We start from the raw sequence: 18262 nt of genomic DNA, 5'->3' as shown, positions 1-18262 counted from the left end.
GACCAACCCAACACCCTTGGAAGCAGGCTCATAACATATACCATCGGCGCCAGCCAGTCCCAATGGGGACCTTTTGGGCCCTGTCCTGGCACCGCTGGTGCCAGGCTCATAAAATGGACCAGTCCCGGCACAGGAAGCGCTGGGCTCATAACAAGTGTGAAAGTGCTTGGGTGGACCTACCTGCAGCAGACCATGCTGCTTACTTACCAGCAGAATGATGTTTCATTCTCTTCTGGTAGGGACTACTTTTTCTTCTGGGTGGGGCAGGCACCACTCCCTGGATCATTGATGCTGGAACCCTTCTGGAAGCAGGAAGTCTTTTTTCCTGGGCGAGGCTGTGGAAGGAGACATCTAAGCACTCCTGTGGGCTATTTAAACCACACCCGATTGGTGCAACGTGCTTCGCGTTATTCTGCATCTGCAGCAGGACGCTCACCGTGTCAGCTCCAGGGAAACTTCAGCTCCGGATCCTGTGAATAAGAAAATTACCTGCTGGAACCAATCTGCAGTCTTCAGCAACTCCTGCAAAAACAAAAGGCACAGGTTAGGCAAAAGCAAGGTTGGCGCTTCAACTTACCCGATCCATCGGCAGCATCGAAGGCGTTTTTTCTGCATTTCTCGTCCAGCATCGGGCCTGCAAAGACAGAGAACATTGGTTACTAACGCTTAGTTGCAAAACGACTTACCTGCGTTACGCTCGCCCCAACTCTGCTCGCGCCGCATTCCATCACCTGTAAAGACAAAAAGAGACATTAAGGTGCATTCTACAGCCCTAGAGCAGCCTTTCTTCTTACGTGCCATCCTATTCTCCATCTTCTTGCTTCGTTCATTGCCACGAACTGGGAGGGCATCTTCTTTGGCACCGGCAGCAACTGAAAAGGAAAAAGACATAGACATTAAAAGAGAGCAATCTAAAAAGAACTTTAATACTTACAAGTCACGCTCGTGCAGCAAACGGCGGCATCGCTCTCAAATCACCCTCTGCAATCAAGAGGCTGAACTCGAATCCAGTGAATTAACTGGACCCAGCGCCCCTGCACAAGACGCAGGATGGAGAGCCCGGCATTCACCTATTTAAGGTGAGCGCGACTACAACCCAGTACCACGGGGAGAGAGGGAGAGAGGGGCTTGGAACTTCTCCCAACCTTCCAGCCACTAATACCTAGATTTTCTACTTGCAGACACCTCACCCTTCGGGTCAAATTTTCAGTGAAGAAGGGGCCTAATCCGGGAGCCAAACGAATCCTGCGCCTAACGCTGAAGACGGTTTCACCGCCCAGTCAAGACCCGCGCCTCCGAGGGAATCAGGTGAGCGTTACAGAACGCGAAGCCTTACCACATATTTCCCGCCCAGGCGCAATGGAAACTTCAGACACAGACCAATTGGCCCAGTTACTTGGGGAGTTGAGGGCAGAAGTAAACGCAGCACGCCAGGAAACGAATACCTTAAGGAGGGAGTTAGTGGTCTCTAAGGAACGAACAGACGACTTGGCTAGACAATTGCTGCAAGCCCAAGCGGGACAAACTCCTCTGCCTACTCCGAGTGGGAGTCATGCTCCAACGACTTCTACTAATCCGGTGCACATTAACCTACCAGGAAATGTACCTTTGGCTCTGCCCGAGCGCTTTTCAGGTGATCCGAAAAGATTTGCTGTGTTCATCAATCAGTGTCGCTTGCATTTTTTATGCAGACCCGCCGCTTTCCCAACGGACCAGGCTAAGGTGGCCTTCGTGCTCTCATATCTTAGTGGCAGCGCCGCAGATTGGTCTATTCCTTTAGTGACTCGAGATGACCCTGTTCTTCATAACTTCCAGGATTTCCAAGCTAGTATGGAAAAATTGTTTGCAAGACACTCGCAGGGACAGGCCCTGGACAATGAACTTCTTTCACTACGACAGGGCAATCAAGATCTTCTGGCCTACATTGCATCGTTCAACAGATTAGTGGTGGAAACCGGATGGCCTGTGGACAAGAGAATCACCCTTTTCTACAGAGGACTGCGCGGAGAACTTAAAGACGTTCTGGCTCAGGTGGTGAATCCTCCACTAGACTGTTCCGAATACATCGACCTGGTGGTTCAATTGGATCATAGAATACAGAATCGGAAGGCCGATCGTTCCAGATTTGAAACTCGAGTTTTTTCTAGACCACAGAGTTCAGCTAAAGGAAATGATACCGTGGAACCCATGCAGATTGGGGTTGTGAAAGGACCTCTAACCCAAAAGGAAAGGGAAAGAAGAAGACAATTGCAATTGTGCCTTTATTGCGGAAACTCGGGACACTTCCTTCGAGATTGCCCAGTGAAACCAAGGAAGAAGATAGTAGGAGCTTCTGATAAAGGTGCCGAAGGTTCTGAGTCGGAAAACAACCTCGCCCGACAAGTGTAGAGGTCCGCTTGCCGAGCGTTAAAACCAGTTCTTTGACCTCACATTTCATCATGCCCATGGTCCTCGTGAGTCCAGAACAACCTAATCGTATGCATGCCCTTAAAGCATACATTGATAGTGGCGCAATCAGCAATTACGTGGACTGTGAATTGGCCGCCAGGATGAATCTATCTCTTTGTCCTAAGACGGTGAAAGACGTCATCACCACCGTGGATGGTACGGAAATAGCTTCCGGACCAGTAACTCATACCACCATGGAAGTGAAATTGATAAGCCAAGATGGACATCAAGAGAAGATCGTGTTTGACGTGATCAAGGCTCCGCAGTTTCAAGTTATCCTGGGAATCCCTTGGTTGGAGAAGCACAATCCTCAAATTGATTGGCGAGCAAAGACAATCCGGTTTCCAGAATGCGCTCCTACCTGTTATCCTCAGCCCCTTACTAAGCTGGCAGCAACTACTTTTGAGAACCCTCAACTGCCTCCAGAATACCGGGAATTTCAAGATGTCCTTCAGAAAGATCAAGCTAATTCTCTGCCTCCTCACAGATCCTACGACTGCCAGATAGACTTGATTCCGGGATCCACTCCTCCGTGCAGTCGAATTTATGCCCTCACAGAACCTGAAAATCTTCACCTGAGGCAGTATTTGGACCAGTACCTGGCTAATGGATTTATCCGTCCTTCGAAGTCCCCAGCCTCCTCAGCTCTGTTCTTCGTTCCAAAAAAAGAGGGAGACCTAAGAACATGTATAGTTTATCGTGCCCTAAACCAGATTACGACTAAGAACAGGTATCCGTTACCATTGATCCCTGAACTTCTTGACCAAGTTAAAAGTGCCTGTATCTACACAAAGCTGGACCTCAGAGGAGCTTACCATTTGGTGCGAATAAAAGAGGGCGATGAATGGAAGAAGGCCTTTCGTACTAAATATGGACTGTTCGAGTATCAAGTAATGCCCTTTGGATTATGCAACGCACCGGCTGCCTTTCAGTATTTTTTGAATGACGTCCTCAGAGAGCTCATTGACGTGTGTGTAGTTGTCTATATAGATGACATTCTGGTCTACTCGTCCTCTGAGGCGAAACATCGAAAACATGTCACAGCAGTACTGGAGAGGCTCCGTAAACACAGACTTTTTGCAAAGCTGGAGAAATGCGTTTTTCATGTCACTGAGGTCGAATTTTTAGGATTTATTTTGTCACCTAATGGAGTCCACATGGACTCAAGGAAAGTGGACGCTATCATTAAGTGGCCCTCACCAACGTCTGTGAAAGGTGTTCAAAGTATGTTGGGCTTCGCCAACTTTTATCGTAGGTTTATTCCAGATTTCTCTCGAGTAGTCCAACCCATTACAGCCCTCCTTAGAAAAAATAAATGTTTCGAGTGGTCGACAGAGGCTGAACAAGCTTTTCAAGAACTAAAAACAAAATTCCCCTCGGCTCCGGATTTAAAACATCCTCGTCCGGAACTCCCCTATATCGTTGAGACCGATGCTTCCAGTCTCGCAATGGGAGCAGTGCTTTCGCAAAGGGACCCGGAGACAAACCAGTTACACCCAGTGGCATTTTGGTCCCGCAAATTTTCGGCTCCCAAAATCAACTATACCATTACAGATAAGGAACTTTTGGCTATTAAGTCCGCCTTTAAAGCCTGGCGGCATTATCTCCTGGGAGCCCGACACACAGTCACCGTCATTACGGATCATCGTAATTTACTGTACCTTAAATCAGCCAAAGGTCCTTCCTCTAGACAACTTCGCTGGGCACTATTTTTCGCCGAATTCGACTTTGTGATAACCTACCGACCTGGCAACAAGAATGGTAAAGCTGATGCCCTCTCCCGAATTGGAGTAGATGAACTCACGACCAATCCTGAACCCGTGCGCATAATTCCGGAACAGAGAATCCTGGGTTTGGTTAATGCACAATCCATTGAAGACATTGAAGTTACAGTAAAAAAACTTCTGACTCCAGCAGAGGTGCAAGACTGGCAACTCAAGGGAAAAGACTTCACTACGGATAAGAACTTACTATACTTTCGAGGAAGGTTATATCTACCTTGTACCGATTTACAAAAACAGGTGATCTCATGTTACCATGACTCCTTAATGGAAGGACATCCAGGTATTGCCAAAACGTCAGAAAAGATAAAAAGGCATTTTTGGTGGCCGTCTTGGAGAAAGGACATTAAGGATTTCATAAATTCCTGTGGTGTGTGCGCCCAAAGCAAAAGCCAGAAGGAGAAACCAGCAGGCCTCTTACAACCCCTAGACATTCCTCCACACCCGTGGCATACTCTCTCCATGGACTTCATCACGGATTTACCACCATGCTCCGGATTTAATACAATTTTAGTAATTGTGGACCTATTCTCGAAAATGGCTCATTTTATCCCATTGAAAGGGTTACCCACAGCTTCAATTCTGGCCCAAGAGTTCCTCGAAAACATCGTTCGGTTGCACGGCTTTCCTTCAGTTTTAATCTCAGACAGAGGAAGTCAATTTATTTCCCACTTCTGGCGGAGTTGTTGTCGCCTAGCCCAAATTGATGTAAGGCTTTCAACCAGCCATCATCCCCAGACCGACAAGCAGACCGAGAGGACCAACCAAACCCTGGAACAATATTTGCGCTGTATGTTACAACAATCGGAGAGTACTTGGAAAGACATTCTCTGGATTGCGGAGTACGCTTATAATAATTCAGTCCATGCTGGAACCGGAAAGACTCCTTTTTTTCTTTTATATGGAAGCCACCCCCGCACCTCAAATCTTGATCCACATCAGACTCTTGGGACCCCAGCTGTAGATCATCTGTATTCTACAATCACTCAAGCCTTTAAAGAGGCCACGTCTCACCTTAAGCGAGCCAAGGAACAATACAAGAAGTGTGCAGACCTACGTCGAAAGGAGGCCCCTCAATATCTTGTGGGAGATCAAGTCTGGCTATCAACCAAACATTTACCTCTCAAAGGACCGCGTACTTTCAATCCATGATACCTGGGACCTTACCCAATCACTGCCATAATAAATCCAGTGGCAGTTAAATTGGGTCTACCTGCCCATATGAAAATACATCCAGTTTTCCACGTTTCTCTACTGAAGCCCATGCAACCTGGAACCCGTTTGACGAAATCTCCAGACCCTATTCTTGTGGACGGAGAACTGGAATTCGAAATACAAGACATCCTAGACTCCAAGATTTCCAAATAAAAACTATACTATCTGATTGACTGGAAAGGTTATGGCCCTCAGGAAAGATCTTGGGAACCGTCGGAACATGTTCATGCACCCCGTCTGGTTAAGAAGTTTCATCGAACTTTTCCTGATAAACCGAAACCCCCGGGGAAGACGAATTTGGGAGGGGCCTTGAGGGGGGTTGCTGTCATGACCACTGCTTCCAAGGAGTCAGGACCAACCCAACACCCTTGGAAGCAGGCTCATAACATATACCATCGGCGCCAGCCAGTCCCAATGGGGACCTTTTGGACCCTGTCCTGGCACCGCTGGTGCCAGGCTCATAAAATGGACCAGTCCCGGCACAGGAAGCGCCGGGCTCATAACAAGTGTGAAAGTGCTTGGGTGGACCTACCTGCAGCAGACCATGCTGCTTACTTACCAGCAGAATGATGTTTCATTCTCTTCTGGTAGGGACTACTTTTTCTTCTGGGTGGGGCAGGCACCACTCCCTGGATCATTGATGCTGGAACCCTTCTGGAAGCAGGAAGTCTTTTTTCCTGGGCGAGGCTGTGGAAGGAGATACCTAAGCACTCCTGTGGGCTATTTAAACCACACCCGATTGGTGCAACGTGCTTTGTGTTATTCTGCATCTGCAGCAGGACGCTCACCGTGTCAGCTCCAGGGAATCTTCAGCTCCGGATCCTGTGAATAAGAAAATTACCTGCTGGAACCAATCTGCAGTCTTCAGCAACTCCTGCAAAAACAAAAGGCACAGGTTAGGCAAAAGCAAGGTTGGCGCTTCAACTTACCCGATCCATCGGCAGCATCCAAGGTGTTTTTTCTGCATTTCTCGTCCGGCATCGGGCCTGCAAAGACAGAGAACATTGGTTACTAACGCTTAGTTGCAAAACGACTTACCTGCGTTACGCTCGCCCCAACTCTGCTCGCGCCGCATTCCATCACCTGTAAAGACAAAAAGAGACATTAAGGTGCATTCTACAGCCCTAGAGCAGCCTTTCTTCTTACGTGCCATCCTATTCTCCATCTTCTTGCTTCGTTCATTGCCACGAACTGGGAGGGCATCTTCTTTGGCACCGGCAGCAACTGAAAAGGAAAAAGACATAGACATTAAAAGAGAGCAATCTAAAAAGAACTTTAATACTTACAAGTCACGCTCGTACAGAAAACGGCGGCATCGCTCTCAAATCACCCTCTGCAATCAAGAGGCTGAACTCGAATCCAGTGAAGTAACTGGACCCAGCGCCCCTGCACAAGACGCAGGATGGAGAGCCCGGCATTCACCTATTTAAGGTGAGCGCGACTACAACCCAGTACCACGGGGAGAGAGGGAGAGAGGGGCTTGGAACTTCTCCCAACCTTCCAGCCACTAATACCTAGATTTTCTACTTGCAGACACCTCACCCTTCGGGTCAAATTTTCAGTGAAGAAGGGGCCTAATCCGGGAGCCAAACGAATCCTACGCCTAACGCTGAAGACGGTTTCACCGCCCAGTCAAGACCCGCGCCTCCGAGGGAATCAGGTGAGCGTTACAGCGTGCGCTTGCTTTTTCACTCTTGGGCCAGCTTGCACCACAAATTTTGGCGCACATTTGTTCCATGAATCGGTCTCAAAGACACATAACGGACAGGATTCTGAGAGAAAGGGAATATTATTAATGGGATTATATTTGGGTTTTTAATGGGAAAAAGGCAAATCGGAACTTAGAGAAAAGCACAATACATGGGCAAATTCAGTTTTGGTTGCACAATGACAGGTTCTTCCGCAGCTATATTTTAATGCTTATATTGTTAAGGAAAGACACTGCGCGCAAGGGGGTTCATTTTGAAATTTAACCAGCTTGAACTATGCACCTCCTTATAGGGGAATTTATTTATGTATTTCAAAATGGTACTAAGGACTTGTACAGATAACTGAAATAATTGTAAAAGGAATATGCTAACAGATATAAATTACCATAGATTCTTCTAAAGAAAGGTGAATAGATGATACTAGCAATTTGGGATTTTTGTATGGGATTTTAATAGGATTTTAATAGGATGCAAGGGTAAAAGAGCGAGATATGCAGTTATTTTGGGTACTGGATGATGTGATACTTACAAGGTAAGCTTGAGTTTGGTAATTTGGACAGCCAGCAAGGTCTCTGGACAGTGGGGCCAATGAATCTGGTCACTGGGACAGTGGGGGCAAAGAGATATGGTTACAGGACAGCTGGGCTCTCCTGAATGGGATCCGATGGGCAAGGTCTGGTCACTGTGGACAGTGGGATGGGTCAGCTGGGCAAGGTCTGGTCACTGCGCTCTCCTAAAATAGAACAGCTGCCTTTCCTCCTTTCTCCCTGGATTATTGGAAATGGCTGGATTTGGAGGGGTGGTTCAGCCTGGATCTGGTTGGTCCTGCCTGGATGGAATCAGCTGCCCCTGGATTTGGTTTTTGAGTTTTGAATTTCTTTAATCCCTTGTGTCTCCCTGTCTCCTGCTTATATAGCCAGAGAGACATCATAGAACTGTACAATCTGGGGGGGGAGTACTCTGTACTTACCCCTCTACTGGGATAGGCCAGGCTACTGGTGTTCCCTCCTCACTCCGGGCTGATTGGTTCAGGGGAAATTACATAATTTTATGTGTATGCATTCATGACTTTCTTTGTTTCCCCGAAGTTACTTTTTACAAAAATAAGTTATGGAGCAAAACTTCAAATCTATACTAGTCACCATCATAAAAAGATTACATATTTTATAGGGAATCGGACAGTCCAATCGCCAACTCTGTGCCATGTAGCATTGCTTTTGGGCAAAATTTCACAATTATTAGAAGAAACATATTATTTACAATTCTGTCATTAACTACACATATGCCCACTATTATTTGGCATATTATTACCAGGTTTCATGCCTGTGCCATTTATAATTCACCTCAAAATGCATTTTTCCTGCCACTCCATTTCACCAAGTGCCAGACACATGCACTGGGTCTCATTGTGCTGGTCCAAAAATCCCATGAAATACTGGCATAATATTGAATTATTGCTTAGTCAGGGTGCTAGGAAAAATGTCTTAATGTACAACTGTTCTTCTAAAGTCAATGGACTGACTGTGTGGGAAGTCCTGCAACCCTCACAACCAAATTGTCTTCCTCCTAGGTCATTCCGCACAAAAGGTTTTTATGACACTATTTGAAGTTATACAGTGGGTGCTGGGAATGGGAGTAGAAGGAAATCACACCTCTCTGTCCTCACTGGGCTTCACTCCCTTCGTTTGACTCTTTGGGCAGTCCTGCCTGCCAGTCTAGTAAAGTAATTATCACACTGTCAGTCCCAGCACATTTCCTTGCAGCATCAGGTCACTGGTAGGTGCGAAAGTGGGAGGTAAGCCTTCCTGCCAAACTGGTTTGACTAGATTTCCTGGGCCCAAGCCAAGCTGATTGAAGTCTTGTGGGGGGAAAAAGTATCTTGTGCATGGCTTTGCAGCCCCTCCACCCTCATATAGAATCATGTTTCTGTGCTAACAACAGCCATCATTTAACATTTAGTTTTAAAATGACATTTTTCTTATTTGCAAAAGCACTGTTTTACATGTGTATTTATTTTGTTTCAGGTCAATTTCACAAATGCGGTTTCTGCCGCCCACAGTTCCTTGTCAATTAACCTTCTGGAGGGCTTTTACATTAGACTGTAGGTTCCTTTACACGAAGAGATACTGTAAATGGTTTCTTTGTAATTGACACAAAACAAGAGAGAGAGCCATTCTATTTCTTTCCTTTGCAGTAATGTGAGTGCACTGTTTTATTTCAAAAGGAAATCCAAGCTGTGTTGACTGAAAACAGCATTCTTTGCTCTTCATGGACTCTATTAGTGAAAACAATGCCGTTCTGGAAATGTATTGCCTCACTACATGGCAATCAGATGAAATACACATGAGGGCTGTGTTTAATGGAGCAAAACTTTGTGGTGTTTAAAATGAAAGGAGGAACACATTTTAATGCCATCTTGACTGCAGATCATGTTCTTGTGCTTTAATAGCAATAAGGCAAATGCAGCCATTCTTTGGGTGGCATTACTTCAATCCCGCCACACATGTGCCAAGCAAACAAAAAGCACAGCCGTTGTTGTGGTCTTGTTTAATGCAGTTTCTGGTCAAGGGAATTATTGTTAGGGCTGGTAAATGCAGTGACTTCCACAGTCTGACTCTATTCTTTAAGGTAAACCAAATCTTGAAAAAATATGATTTACAGAATGCAATGCTGTTTGTGCACTCCACCCATTTGAACATTAGACAACTAACTGACAGCATGTACCTGTGTCCCCTTGCTGATCTTCGTATGGGTCCAACATAGTTGACTTGTAAATCAAACCATGGGAGTGTCAAACCCCTTTTCATCAATGGTGCTCTATGAGTCGGTTACGCAGGTTGAAACTGTGCACACACTAAACACCCTCTGGTGTGGAAGTCAACATCTTGGGACACGTGTGGCCAATAGCTGTCATCTTTTAACATGTCCAAAGTTTTTTTTTGGACCTCTGTATCCTGCAGTTATGGGAATGTGGGCATGATGCAACATCAATCCCCGAAATGACAAAGGCACTAACCATTGGATTTGGTCTGACACAGATTCTCTAATCATCACTCCGTCTTGTAATCTAATTTTTGTTTTGTTTTTTAATAACACTCTCAATTCCTCTTTCCCTTTGCAATCCTCTTCAGTCAGAGGGTTTTGTTCTGCGTCTGGTTATAAAATAGGCTTACAATAAGTTCTTCATTTTGCTCTTTGATCAGGTCCTGATCTGGAGTATCAAAACTCCATTGTCCCACAGGCTGATCAACTGCTTTTGGGGTCTTGGAGCGTGTTATTGCATCTGCCTGTATTTCACCAAACAGGTGTTCAATAGGAAATAACTCCCCCATTACAGCTCCAATTTTGGCGGACTGATCTGCCTTATTAGTTCCCTCCTTATCCTCACCTGGTGTTTTCCAATGACCACGTATTTTCCTCCAACGGATTATCAGGTCATTTTCTGATACAAGCTTGTCTATAGCTTGAATCATCTTGCCATGTTTAAGTGATTTCTTGTTAGCGGTGAGCATGTCTTTCACTTTCCAGCCAGGTAAATGCTCTACAAAACTATTTTACGCATAATCAGAATAAGTTACTAGAACTATTTCTTTGAGTTTATTTTCTACCATTGTAGATATTGCCATATAAATAGCAGCCAATTCTGCCACTTGACTACTTCTGGGTCCTGTCCTCACGCTTACTCTTAGAATGTTGTCACATTCAAACCTATTCCCACTACAAGCTCTTTTTCTGTGTCACTTTCTACATGGTATGCACATCCATCTACATACACAGTTGCTAAATCTTTATATGTTTCTTCATTGAATGCTTTGTGTGGGGATTGCTCAAATTCCTTCAAACTGGTTTCTAGCTCTGTGTCATCAGGTGCATATACAGCTGCACAGTTATGCAATTCTGCTAGTTCTTGAGCAACTGCACTCTTTTTATTTTGTCCATACTCCACTTCCACAGGAAATCCCTGAAGTGCTAATGTCCAGTAAATCATTCTGGACTGGACCAAATTCCGTGATCTGCTTCTCTTACTTTTCAAAAATTGTAGAGGCTGGTGATTGGTTTCAATTATCACCTGCTCCCCTTGAATTATCTGGCGGAAATGTTCAAATGCACAGACAATGTTTAGAAGGGCTTTATCGCATTCATTTAATTTGGCCTCTACCTGTGATACTGCTTTGATAGCATATGTATTGGTTGTGTTATTCACATCATGGTTTTTGATATAACAATGCTGACATGCATTGATCTGTACATCCTATTTCTGCAAATAAATCCTGTTTTTTCATTGGATATGCCACACATGGTGCTTTCATTAGACACTCTTTTAGCCTGGCTGCTGCCTCATTTTGTTCTTTTTCCCATTTACAGGGTACGCCCTGCTTCAGTAATCTCATTGAAATTTGTGTAATCTCTGCATAATTCCCAATAAATTTCCTGTTGTAACTTGCCATTCCTAACAAGCTCTTTAAACTTTTTTTAATAATTAGTGGGATCTTTTAGTTTATGAATCACATCCACCTTTTTCTATTGTGGGTTTAATCCATATTCTGTCACTTCATGACCTAGGAAGTTTACCTTCTTTCTACACCACTTTGCTTTCCGTAAAGCTACTTTTGCCCCAGCCTTGTGTAGCTGACTAAGCACATGTCTAATCTCATTGAAGTGGCTTTTCAGATCTTCATTTTTGATTAGCACATTATCCACATATACAATTGTCCCCCTTTCAGCTGCATCTGGGAATGCCTTGCTCAGGAATATCCCAAACACACACCCACTATTGACAAACCCAAAAGTTGTCCGGGACCACGCATATTGTTATTTGTCAAAAGAAAATGAAAACAAATTTGAATATCTAAAGCTAGTGGCACACACCAGTATCCAGTCGTAAGGATTACTGTGGTAAATACCTTTGACCTGTGAACCTGTGCTAGACCCTGATCAATAAATGGAAACAGGTACCTTTTTGTTTAATTTCTGTAGATCTGCAAGAAAGCACCATTGGCCATTAGGTTTTGGCACACCTAATCTTGGGGTATTATTCCTCTGGATTCTAAATGTTTATTTCAGCTAGTGATTCCAAACATGCAAAGGGGTTAACCTATATTGTCACACAAATACTGGCTGCCTACCATGTAGTCTGGTAGTCCTTCTGGTAGTGTGGCAACATGCAAATCATGCATTGCATCTGATTGGAAGCTAGATGTGCATCCATCTCCCAAGTGTGCAATATAGATAAAGGTTTCTGCACCTTTCTCATCCTGAAGCAGCTGGAACGATAATTTCCCTGAAGAAGATTAAGGCTCTGCTTACACATCGCCTCTAAATCTATAACTCAAAGGCAGAGGCCCTGATCATGAGTTGGGTGGTAGCCCTTAAATGCGGCAGTAACATTGTTATTGCTGCATTCAAGGGACTGTACAATTTCGAGTCTGGCGTGTTTACCCCAAGGTCAGAGCTGGAGGTAAATACACTGGAAAAATGCACATTTTTGGCACATTTACTGCCAGCTGTATTAGTGCGTGGTATTTGCACTGAAAATTTCCCATTGAGTCCAGTAGTCCAGTGGACCCATTGGTGAATGGGGACTAACAGTTAGCACCCAACCTGTGACCTGGCGGTAATACCCCTGGACAGGTGGGCGCTAACGCTAATAAAGTTGGGTGGCATTGCAGCCAGAATACCTCCCAACTCGTGATCTGGCCAAACTGCTCGCCTCTGTGAAATCCAGACTTCTTTCCATGTGACCAAATGTAACTATAATGTTCCTGACTAGCCACTGTATACCAGCAGCAGAGTCATCTGTCAGCATGCCAGGGTTCATCATCAATGGTCATTCAGTCAATTATCCAGGGGTCGTCACATGCACACCCTACAACTTTTTCATTGAAGTGCCACTCTGACTGTTCCTTGTCCCTTTACTTGTGACACATTTTACTCATAGGTAAATACTGGCCCCAAGAAAAGCACTGAGAGCAAGCTGTCCAAACTGCGACTTCTGCTGGCTGAAAGCTTGCACAAAAAGACGCTTTTGCCAACAACAGGAGATATTTCTGGTTTTTACTTTATTCCATTGGATAGAAATGGGCCTGGACAGTTCGAAAAACATTGCTTTGGATCTGAAAACTGAATCCCTGAACACTCAGTGAATACTCTGGAACCCACTTCCCTAATAATCTCCTCCTAACAAGTGATTTACCATGTAAACATGGTATGTAGTATACCGACCATGCAGGTCTGTGTGTTTACAGAGAAGTAGCAGTATACGAAAAATGCACATTGCTGGCGTTCAGCTTTTATAGGCAGGGAAGTGTCAAATAAATTCTTGTTTTATTGTCATTTCTGATCACATAAATAGTCAGTGTAATTTAAATGAAGAACACTTATGTGTTTAAAGGAAGTACTATATTTTAAAATTATATGTTACCAGAATAGTTTGCCTGGCTAACTTGTGAAGTACCGCTACAGATATAAGCATATCCTGGTTATATATCTGGCGTTAACAATACATCATTTCATGGGCAATACTTGATTTTAGAAAATTAACATTTAATACATTGTGCTAATCTTATATGCCTTATATTGTACTTTCTAAAAAGTGGGCACATAAAAGTCTCTTTACAGCAAAAAAAGGATTTGGGAGCAGCCGTACTAAAGTTAATGCTGCTGCTTCAGCATTGATATACTCACGATCTGAAGAGAACCCCATTTGTGGAAAAGAATGAGAATGTGCAGTATTCGAAAGAATGCTGGATGCCAGTGCAAAGTTGCACGATATTAGCACTAGGCTAAAGTGTGCCCTGTTTCTAAAAACACTGGGACATATTAGAAAATCATTGCACCATGACAAGTGCAGTTTGGTATTTAGTGCCACGTTTATGTAATCTGGGCCCTTGTAGCAATTATTTTCTACTATGATATGTTTTGATTTTTTTTTAATTAACAGTGAAATGATGTATTTCTTTTTCTTAAAGATGTGGAGGTTCCTTTAAAGGAGCATTTGGGAATTGACTAACTCATTTATAAGGATTGACTGGTAACCCATATTAATAGTTGGGTGTGAGGAGTGGGGGGTGTGGGTAGGGGCGCGAGTGATCCACAGTGTGTGGATACATTTTGTTTGTCTTTATTGTATTCAACCCTGTGCAGGGTTGTAATTCTCCCTTTCACCCTTTATTTTTGTAAGTCACATCAATATATCACTAGATTCAGGTGTGCTCCTCGCCATTTGATTCTTTGCCCTGGTAGCAATTGATCAAGCCCAATCGCATTTTGACAGACTCTTGGGAGGATGTGCTTGCACACATGCTCAATGGAAGCAGTGTTGGCACAGTTGATGTTACCCTTTATTGTTGTAAGTCACAGCAATACATCTCGATATTCAGGTGTGGTCCTCGCCATGCAGGCGGGCTCCTCACCATTTGATTCTTTGCCCTGGTAGCAATTCACCAAGCCCATTCCCATTCTGACAGACACTCGGCTGGATGTGCTTGAACACATGGGCAATTGAAGCAGTGTTGGCTTTGAGGGAATGTGTGCACAAGTGCCATATGACATTTTTTAATTCAGTGTTTTGGATGCAGTCAGGTAGACCAAATCCTTCCCTTCCAATGCTTTTTTTTTCTTACATCGATTTTAGCGATTAGAATCCACAGAGAGGTTCCCAATTTTACGTGCCCAATTCTCCACAGCCTATCCCAGGTTTCTATTTTCCTGCCCAACCTTGTCTCAACTGATCTCCCTTCTCTTGTTGCCAATGAAACATCACTTTTTATCGGGTGGCATGTTCCGCTTGATTTTATTCTGCCCCTATGCACTGTACTTTGGCCTACCATACCCCTTGACCCTCACAGTTACGCTTATCCCACCCTACGCCCGGTTGCTCCACTTCTTTGACTTTCTGTTTACCTCCCTTGTACCCCACACGCTCCCCATATTGTCCCAAAACATTGCTTTCCCAGCTCACTTCTGCGCTAGCTGCTGGCTTGTTCACCTGATCTTCATCTGCAGCCCCTTCATTATACCAGACAAACAGTATCGTTTCACGCCATGTTGGCTGGCTTTAGCTTTATCTGCCATTTTGTGGGGTAGCGTGAAAGTCAAAGTACTCGGGCATCTGCTTTGTGCCTGTAATCTGGTAACTCGCTACGGATTTCACATTTGTGGATATGCAGTATGGTAAAACTGAGCATCTAATCATTTTAAACTTCTGACTGTCTTTTTCATTTTAAGTAGACAGTTGGTAGTGAGTCCTTTGCATTGGAGGGATTAAGGGTAAACTAATCTTTCACTGTGGTTGTTTTCAATCGAGACCTTGCATTTGTTTCTTGGATTGTGGTTGCTGCAGAATGACAGCACCACAGCCACATTCATGTAATGGCGCACAGTACTGTGTTGCTCTGGTTGTAAGGTTCCACTGTTAATGATTTAGGGTGTTACTGTGAATGATTGTTCATGGTAGTCATACCACAACAATGCATGACAGGATGAAGCACTGCAATCGCTGCAAAAAAGTTGGTACTCTTCACCTTAAACATTTGTTAACTTCGTGAGATACCTTTTTGGTTGGGGCCAATATACCTATTTCTGCCCCAAGCAACATCATATTTATGCATGGTTCAATGAAATGAAATAAATGACACAACAGTCATCACGTTTTTGATAAATGATTATTAATATTTGCACACGAGAGAAATATATACACAAATATAAGTTATAATGTGCCAGACATAAAATGTAAAAACAATAGAGGTAATACATAGCCTCGTGCAATCCTATTGTTTGAGAAAAAAAGTAATGAAGCACCAAATTTTAGAAAAAGATGGTAGTACCAGTGCACAGAAACCCAGTGCTGGAAGGAAAAGAGGAATAGAAGTGAAAGAATTTCAAAAAACAAGCATCCCTGGGTTAAGTCAGGTCGAGAAAAGAAGATGAATGCAAAAATATATTTCAGTTTTTTGTCAAAAAGTTTTTTAAGGAAGCTTGGTTTCAAAATAAAGTCTAGGCCAAGTCTCCTTACCGAAAAGGGTTATGTACTCTGGGTACTAAAATCATACGCCAGAACCCTCTTTGTGTAAACTACGAATCTAATATTTATACACATAGCCCCTGTGTTTCAAATTTCAGGTTTGCTCAATTTTTACACATATCAATACCAAATACAGGTTTATAAATAATTAAACAAATCCATCAGTTTCATAATTCTTGCAACTGTATTTATTTGCTGTGTTCTGCTCGTTCATAAATGTCCATAATTTTAAGAGAGTGAATCCATAAGTTCCATCAGGGAAAACCCCCCATAAGGTCTGCCAACGCGCATAAAGGGAATGCTCTCAACGGAGAAAGAAGAAGAAAGACTCGGCTTCCAGACAGTTTGTTACTTCCCAAAGAAGGTGAGATATTTCATCTTTCCAACCACTGGAAGCGGAATCCCTTTAATATTGATCACGTTTCAGTGGTCTTGAACTGCCAACTTCATCAGGGCGGAATCATAGTACCCTGAGGCAACAAAGGGGGACAAGAAAGGAACCACGTTTGCCAGTGAGTTAATGATGGCTCCAGATTCCATCATATCACTGGGCACCATGCAGTGCTCCATGTGTTTCCTAGACACAGGACCCACATTTCAGATGGTGATATTAGGAGATGTTTTCAAAAGGAGGTTTCTTCCACCCACCCCCTTGTTTTACCCCCTCACCCAGCGATGCACCCCCGCCGCATGTACTCTGCCTTTTCATTATATTATGTGTGTCACCATAATATCCCTCCGGATGGCCACATTTGGCACATGCACATCGCCGGTGCTTGGGAGCAAGTGCAAACACATGCGGGGCATTTATTCCACACTCATGTGTATATTTGGCCCCCGTACCACGGTAAGACTGATTGCACACAACACTATACACACATGCATTTACTTGTGCTGGTGCTCCTAAATGAAGAGGCACATAGCGTCACTGACACTCGGCTGTATTTACAGCCCATGATCCACGTTCCTTCTCCACGCCCACATTTGGCGTCATTTCTGGTCACTCACCACTCAACATTGATTATATTCACTTCTTGGTCATTTTTAATTATGGCTCACCTACCCAACTTGCAAGCACTCGTATGTTTTGCATGCTTGTAAATTTCCTTTTTGTTTGGTCCCTTTTGCAAACGAGGAAGGACCAACTCATGTTTTCTCTCCCTCTACACACACCCCCCTGGACGGACCAATCCCTTATCTCCCTCCAGCCACTGCCTTTTCCCATTGCCGTCAAGGAGGTTGCCACTTTCGGGACAGGTGACATAGAGGACCATATCCCCCTGTTGCCTAGCGACCGACCCTAAGAGCAAAGCTTTAGTTCCTTTCTCCTGACACCGCCGGCAAAGGAATGACACAGCGTTTTCTCGCTCGCCGGCTTCATTCTGAAGTCGGCACCCTGCCGGAATGCACACGAACCTTTTGAGGTAAGCACCTCGAATAGAGTCTTTACCAGAGCTGTTCTAGCCCACGCATGGCCACTGCGCCCCCCCCTTTTCTACACCAAAACCCCTGCCCCCCAACCCCCTGCCCCCCTCCTCCACCCTATTTTATTTATCTCCATAAGAGGAACATAAACATTTTAAACTGCCGTATTTCACATCTTGTTACAGGTGCAATCTCCTGAACACCTGCAACTCAGAGCGGCCCTATGCCACAAAGCGGCCACGAAATATCATCTGCTCCTTTTTCTGCCTGGACAGTCACCACGTAGAGGACTTGTCATTCCTAACAAGCTCTTTAAACTTTTTTTAATAAGTAGTGGGATCTTTTAGTTTATGAATCACATCCACCTTTTTCTATTGTGGGTTTAATCCATATTCTGTCACTTCATGACCTAGGAAGTTTACCTTCTTTCTACACCACTTTGCTCTCCGTAAAGATACTTTTGCCCCAGCTTTCTGTAGCTGACTAAGCACATGTCTAATCTCATTGAAGTGGCTTTTCAGATCTTCATTTTTGATTAGCACATCATCCACATATACAATTGTCCCCCTTTCAGCTGCATCTGGGAGTGCCTTGTTCAGGAATATCCAAAACACACAGCCACTATTGACAAACCCAAAGGTTGTCCGGGACCACGCATATTG

This window comes from Ambystoma mexicanum, chromosome 6p, assembly GCF_040938575.1.
Source record: "Ambystoma mexicanum isolate Mex_15411 chromosome 6p, UKY_AmexF1_1, whole genome shotgun sequence".
NCBI lineage: Eukaryota > Metazoa > Chordata > Amphibia > Caudata > Ambystomatidae > Ambystoma > Ambystoma mexicanum.
Note: the sequence above shows the minus strand (reverse complement) of the source record.